Source organism: Plecotus auritus (assembly GCF_963455305.1).
Source record: "Plecotus auritus genome assembly, chromosome: 7".
In the NCBI taxonomy this organism is placed as follows: Eukaryota; Metazoa; Chordata; class Mammalia; order Chiroptera; family Vespertilionidae; genus Plecotus; species Plecotus auritus.
Genome location: NC_137774.1, coordinates 54,238,841 through 54,246,688, shown reverse-complemented (window position 1 = coordinate 54,246,688; position 7,848 = coordinate 54,238,841).

Genomic DNA, 7,848 nt, shown 5'->3' with positions numbered 1-7,848 from the left:
CAGATTTAGAGAAAAGTTTCAAATATAGCACAGAGAGTTTTCTTCTGTTCCCTGTACCCTAATTACCACACATTACCATTGTCCCTTTGTCAAAACTCAGAAATTAACATTGGTACAGTACTTTTAACTAAGCCACAGAATTATTCAGATTATTTCACCTGGGTTTTGTTTTTGTTTTTTAGGGGGGTGGCGGTGGGGTTGTGTGTGTGGTGTTTGTGGGTTTTTTGTTTGTTTGTTTTTACCAATCTCCCTTTTCTGTAGTAAGGTCTCATCCAGGATGCCACATTGAATTGAATTGTCTTCTTAGTCTCCTTTAGTTGGTGGCAGTTTCTTAATCCTTCTTATGTTTCATGACATTGACAGTTTTAAATCATACTGGTCAGGTATTTGTAAAATGTGTGCGTGTATTTTTTAGAATTATTTTAAAAGATATTTACTAAATTAAAAAATAAAGGAGAGAGAGAAACAGAAAAAAGATGTGGAAAGAAAAAGAAAGAATGCAAGAGAGAATGAATATGAATAAATGAAAAAAAGAAGAGAAAAAGGAAATAAAGACTTTTGAGGTTTCTCTCAAAAGAGAAGTTTGCTTGAGGCGACAGTTGGATGTGTCCTTCCAAAAAGCTAGGATGAGGCCAGCCTGACTCAACAGCCCTGGTCTCCTTGTCTCCAGGCTGATCTGAACTGGTGGTGCTCAGAATTGTCTCTGTGGGGTGACAAAGCGGTTCCTGGCAGCTCCAGGCTTCCCTGGTCCTTGGCACCTGCAATCACAGAAACAGAGAGGGCCTCTTACCTGCTGGTTTTATCTAAAATCCTGGGGAAAGATCTCATTGGCTTGGCTTGAGTCACATGCCCACTCCTGAACCAATCACTATCACCATGGAGATATGCATTCTCATTGGCCAGCCAGGGATATGCCCGCCCCTGGACTGCCAAGGAGGAGGGCTGATCTCTAGGGCACCTTCTAGCTATTCTCTCCTGACTCACTCCCTGACTCTCTCTTCCATGCCTCCTGCAGCTCAGCTGAGCTGCACCCCTGGTCTGTGATTTCCCACCTCCTGGTCTTTGCTCAGCCTGTCCCGCTCCCCCACTTTCTGCAAAGCAAATAATTAGCCATCCTTACAAAGGCTCAGCACACATGCTACTCTTCAGGGCAGACTTCTTTGTGCTATTGGTTTGAGTGGTTACGTTTCAACTCTAGACCTAAGCTGAAACCTTTATGAAGGCGGAGTGTGTTCAACTTGTCTGTAAATTTTTTGAAGAAGCAAGCATGGTACCTTTCTGAGGCCGTAGAGGTGCTATGGCCTCTCCTGGCCATGCTGCAGTCTCTGACGGAAATGTAGTGTGCACATTACTGAGGAAAGGAGCTCAAGGGAGGGCACAGGGAAGTGCTCTGAGGGAGGTACCAGTCCCTGACGCCATGGACTTGAGTGAAGAGCTGAGCTCTGCCACTCACCAGCTGGGCCACCAGCTGCAGCACTCTCTGTGCCTCACTGCACGTGCCTGCAAAATGGTGATGACCAGTGTGCCTGTCTCACAGGGTGCTGCTGGATGTTTCCTGAAACGATGTGTGTGAGATGTTCAGTCCATATAGATTTAATAAAACATGTTTTACAACAGCCTTTCTTGCTTGAAAGCTTCATTGCTATAGAGGAAAAGGCATGAAGATTAATGGTCAATAAAGAACAGACATGTTGAGTTGTAAGAGTAGAAACTATATATTAAGTGGATGCTATGGGGTTTTTTTTGGGGGGGGGTGTTTATTTTTAATAATACATTTTTATTGACTTCAAAGAGGGAGAGGGAGAGAGAGATAGAAGCATCAATGATGAGAGAGAATCAATGATCTGCTGCCTACTGCACACCCCGCACTGGGGATCAAGCCCGCAAGCTGGGCATGTGCCCTGACCTGGAATAGAGCCGTGACCTCCTGGTTCATAGGTCGATACTTAACCACTGAGCCCAGGCTGCTATGTTTTTATAGTTACTAGTACACATAATGCCCTAGGGCAGTGGTCAACAAACTCTTTAGTCAACAGAGCCAAATATCAACAGCACGATTGAAATTTCTTTTGAGAGCCAAATTTTTTAAACTTAAACTTCTTCTAATGCTACTTCTTCAAAATAGACTCACCCAGGCCATGGTATTTTGTGGAAGAGCCACACTCAAGGGGCCAAAGAGCCGCATGTGGCTCGCAAGCCGCGGTTTGCCGACTACTGCCCTAGGGGGGAAAGGCTGAGGCAGGTTGTTGAAACTTGTTTCTGAGGTGTGATGAGAGTTTGGGATAAAAGGCATTATGTAAATTCCAAGCAGAATTAACAATTTGTTGATTGATTTAGTAAATACTGTAAGTATAAAGACTGGAGCGGCCAAAAATTAAATGAAAACTCTTTGGAAATGGGGTTGATGATTGTTACTATCAGGAATCTGGGTACCAAGTGATGAAACCCAAGTCAATTGACTAAGGGAGAAAAGGGGTTCTTAGAGGTGGGCACTGCGGCCTCTTAGCACGTGTTCTCCTGCCTCCAATGCCAGGGCTGAGCCCCGGCTGGCCCAAGCCAATCACCCTTATTCCTCACATCGAACTCCCTAGTTGGCTCAGGGATGAGCAGGAGATCTGAGTTCTTCCCATCAGAGCACACCTGAGACTTTAGTTTGTGGTTGGGAAAGAGGCACTATCGGTTCTGGGTGGTGTGGCTGCAGAAGTGAAGCCTGATCTGCTGCAGCCAGTTCACAACCAGTCCAGACACCAGCTAGGGACGACGATGGCATGCCTACGAGGCGTGCATATGCCATGGGGCCTCGGGCATCTGCACTTGAATTCCCAGCGCTGGAGTTGTTCTTTAAATGAGCCAATCGATTCCGATGAGCATTTAAGCCAGTTTGAGTTGGGTTTTCTATCAAAATAGTTTCAACTGGTGTATTGGCTGTATGCTAAAAAGCCCAGGGTGAGAGCTCCAGGCACAGCTGGCTCAGATGGCAGCAGGAACCTGTCTTTCCCTTGCCTCTGCCCCTCTGCCCCTCTGCGTGGGCTTCATCTCAGCCTCGCTCTCCCAGGGTGCAGTTGCTCCAGGCTTAAATCACATTAGTCAGCAAGCTGTCGGAAAGAGAAGTGTCACATTTTCAATGGTTTCTACAGTTTCTATAGAAATCCTTGTTTTGAGGTTCACTGGCCTATCTTGAGTCATGTGCCCATTCCTGAACCAATCACTGTGACCAGGGAGAGATGCTCTGATGGGCTCAGCCTTGGTTATACACCAACCCCTGGAGCGGGAGCAAAGGGGGATCTCTCTCTCCAGCTATCCAAATTCTTTTCAAGAGTTTGGCTTTGCCCTACCTAGCCCATTTGCCTCAGTGGACAGAAAGTCGGCCTGCGGACTGAGGGTCCAGGTTCGATTCCGGTCAAGGGCACATATCTCAGTTGCAGGCTGGATCCGGGTCTGGTCGGGGCATTGCAGGAGGAAAACAATCGATGTGTCTCTCTCACATTGATATTTCTTTCTGTCTCTCCACCTCCCTCCCACTCTCTCTAAAAAAATCAATGGAAAAATATCTTCAGGTGAGGATTAACAAGAGAGAGAGAGAGAGAGAGAGAGAGAGAGAGAGAGAGAGAGAGAGAGTTTGGCTTTGAAATCAGACAGGTTTTCCACCACTGCCAGTTTTTAGCTTTGTGATCGTGGGCAAGTAGTTGAATGTCTCTGAACATTATCTGTAAGTTAAAGACATTGATGGTCTGAAACTCAGGGTTGTGATGAACAGGAAATGAGATAACCTATGCAAACCATTTACACAGTGCTCACTACTTTGTTGTTATTATTAGTATTACTATTATTTCCTATCTCTAGTGCCTCCACTTCCAGAAAGTCTGAGCTGACCACTCCCTTCCCACAAACCAGAAGAAACTTCCGTGTTGAGCTCTCACAACCCTTTCTCTTACGGTTTCCTATGTAATTTCAGAGCTTCCGTTTCTGCTCCTGTTCATGACTCTTCTGCTCTTTTAGACTCCCAGCACCTACAAGGCCCGCACAGCTGCATCTTGGTATCTTAATAAGAAGCACTGCTAGCACCTCAGGGCTTTACCATTTCCAAAGCATTTCTGTCTCTGTGTTTTCATTCTGAACTGAAGTGCAATCCTACAAGGTGTGAGGGATTATTATTCCCACTTCCAAGATGGAGAAACTGAGGCCTGGAAGGAGTAGTGATATGGCCAAAGTCAGGCAACAAATCAGTGGAGTAGACATTAGGCATTTTGGGATTTCCAGCACATTGAACAGTGCTGGCCTAGAACCTCACACAGCCCCACAAGGTGAGCATTCTTATTGCCCACATTTTATAGACCAAGAAATTGAGGCTTGGGGGGATGCTGGGTCTTGTCACCCAGGCTGATTTTGCTGGATTTAAAAAAAAAATGTTTTTATTGATTTCAGAGGGAGGAAGGAAGAGGGAGAGAGAGTTAGAAACATCAATGAGAGAGAAACATCGATTGGCTGCCTTCTGCATGCTCCTTACTGGGAATAGAGCCCGCAACCCAGGCATGTGCCCTGATCAGGAATTGAACCGGTGACCTCTTGGTTCATGGGTTGATGCTCAACCAGTTGGATATGGTTTTGACTGTAGGGTTCACCCCTGGGACCTCCTTCTACACCTTTATTCAGTGATTCTTCTCACTCAGCACATCCTCTCTCCCTGCAGGCAATTCTCCCCCTATTGACTCCTCCTTCCCCAACTCTAGAGATATCCCTGGCCCGCACAGTCACCCTTCTGCTTCTGAAGCATAGCACTCAAGCTATCCCTCATCACTCTGCCTCAGTATGCATCTGGAACCAACCTCCATGTCCTAGGAAGGGCAGGTGAGTGTCTGCTCTGGCTCTGTGCCCTGGGACTGTATTGGGCTTGGGTTATCCTGTACCCTCCTCTGCAAGGCTGCTTGCATGCTGTGGACTGAGCAGAACTGGGTTTTGAATCCCAGCACTTGCAGTGTGCTGCCTCTGATTTTTCATCGGTAAAATGAGAATAGAGCTGCTGACCTCAAGGGCTCCTCATGAGAATGCACTGAGAGAGGGAAGGGGGAGATGACGATATGCTTCAAAGCTAGTGCAGGGGGAGACGTGATTTTAAGGACTGAGGCAATGTTCTCTGATCTTACACGTGGGTGGTGGGCCTTCAGCCTCTGGAGACCCTCCCTCAACCCCAGCCCCGCTCAGTCTCACCCTCCAACTCACTTTCTGGGCTGCAGTTAGCTCATCATTGCTTTATCTGCATCCAATTCTCTTCCCAAAGCTTGCATCTTATCTCGGTGACTCCACAGACTTGCTAGCGTGGTGGGGAAAGGAATGGGTTCTACATGCAGCAAAACCAGCCTGGGTGACAAGACCCAGCATCCCCCCAAGCCACAAGTTCTTGGTCTGTAAAGTGTGGGCAATAAGAATGCTCACCTTGTGGGGCTGTGTGAGGTTCTAGGCCAGCACTGTTCTCTGTGGCAGCATCTAGCGACATGTGGCTATTTAAATATATTACTTAAAGTTATATAAGGTCTTAAAACTTCAGATCTTTGGTCACTAGCCACATTTCAGTGCTCACATGTGGCAGCATCTCTAGAGAACATGTCCATCATTGCAGGACGTTCAGCCGGGCAGTGCTGGTTTAGACAACCCATGTAAAGCCCTCAAGCCTGCACCGGGCTCCCAGTTCGTGTTGGCATAATCCCCCTGAAGTTGCAAACTTTTTGAGGCCAGGAGCCATGATTTCATGTAAAGCTCTGCTCTCCTGGGAGGCCTGGGAAGGCCCAGCAAAGAGTTGCGGCTTACAAGGAGTGTTGGACTGGTTGAGGGCCTTCTCTGGGACAAGGAGCCTGGTTCCTGCCACAAGGCAGGCATAGAAAACTTAATTTATCCTCACAGTGGAGCAGGAACACAGCAGTGGGAGGGACATGGAGTCCTGTGAGGGCAGCCAACTGTTGGGAGGAGTTCCCAGCATCTAGAACTAGTGTGGGACTTTACAAAGGAAGAGTGGCCATGTGGGTTTGCAAATGTGTTGGTTTCTCTCTCTCTTCTCCCTCCCCTCTCATGGCCTCCCCTCTCTCCTCCCTCTTTTTTTTAAAATTTAATAAATCTTTATTGTTCAGATTATTACAATTGTTCCTCTTTTTTCCCCCATACCTCCCCTCCACCCAGTTCTCACCCCACCCTCTGCCCTTACCCTCCCACTACTGTCCTCATCCATAGGTGTACGATTTTTGTCCAGTCTCTTCCCACACCCCCCACACCCTTTTCCCCCTGAGAATTGTCAGTCCACTCCCTTTCTATGCCCCTGATTCTATTATATTCACCAGTTTATTTTGTTCATCAGATTTTTTTATTCACTTGATTTTTAGATTCACTTGTTGATAGATATGTATTTGTTGTTCATAATTTTTATCTTTACCTTTTTCTTCTTCTTCCTCTTCTTAAAGAATACCTTTCAGCATTTCATATAATACTGGTTTGGCGGTGATGAACTCCTTTAGCTTTTTCTTATCTGTGAAGCTCTTTGTCTGACCTTCAATTCTGAATGATAGCTTTGCTGGGTAGAGTAACCTTGGTTGTAGGTTCTTGCTGTTCATCACTTTGAATATTTCTTGCCACTCCCATCTGGCCTGCATAGTTTCTGTTGAGAAATCAGTTGACAATTGTATGGGTGCTCCCTTGTAGGTAACTGACTGCTTTTCTCTTGCTGCTTTTAATATTCTCTCTGTCTTTTGCTCTTGGCATTTTAATTATGATGTGTCTTGGTGTGGTTCTCTTTGGATTCCTCTTGTTTGGGGTTCTCTGTGCTTCCTGGACTTGTAAGTCTATTTCTTTCACCAGGTGGGGGAGGTTTTCAGTCATTATTTCTTCAAATAGGTTTTCAGTATCTTGCTCTCTAGAGTCTTCTTCTGGCACCCCCATAATTCGGATGTTGGTACGCTTGAAGTTGTCCCAGAGGCTCCTTATACTATCTTCATATTTTTGGATTCTTTTTTCTTTTTGCTTTTCCGGTTGAGTGTTTTTTGCTTCTTTGTATTTCAAATCTTTGACTTGATTCTTGCGATCCTCTAGTCTGCTGTTAGATCTCTGTATAATATTTTTTTTAAAAAATTTTTTATTGATATTTCACAGAGAGGAAGAGAGAGGGATAGAGAGCTAGAAACATCGATCAGCTGCCTCCTGCACACCTCCCACTGGGGATGTGCCCGCAACCAAGGTACATGCCCTTGACCGGAATCGAACCTGGGACCCTTCAGTCTGCAGGCCGACGCTCTATCCACTGAGCCAAACTGGTTTCGGCTGTATAATATTTTTTATTTCAGTCAGTGTATGCTTAATTTCTAGTTGGTCCTTTTTCATATCCTCTAGGGTCTCGCTAAATTTATCAGCCTTTTCTAGGATATTCTTGAAAAACCTTATAACCGTGGTTTTGAAATCTATATCCAGTCGTTTGCTTTCCTCCATTTCTTTCATTTGTGACCTGTTTTTTTCTCTCTGCATTTTGGCTGCTTCTGAGTTGATAGAGTGGCTTTGTGTGCTAGGTGTCCTATAGGGCCCAGTGGCTCAGCCTCCCCAATTACCTGAGGTGGACACTCTTGGTGCACCCCTTTGTGGGCTGTGTGCACAGTCTTGTTGTAGTTAAGCCTTGATTGTTGTTGGTATCACTGGGAAGAATTGATCTCCAGGCCAGTTGGCTGTGAGGATCAACTGTGTCTACGCTGGGAGAACTTCTGTGCTGGAGACACCCTATGAGACAAGACCTGCAAAAGCCTCTGTGCTCAGCTTGGATGGGGCGGAGTCTCAGGGCGGAGCAGACAGCATTGGTGTCCCATCAGCCCTGCCCTA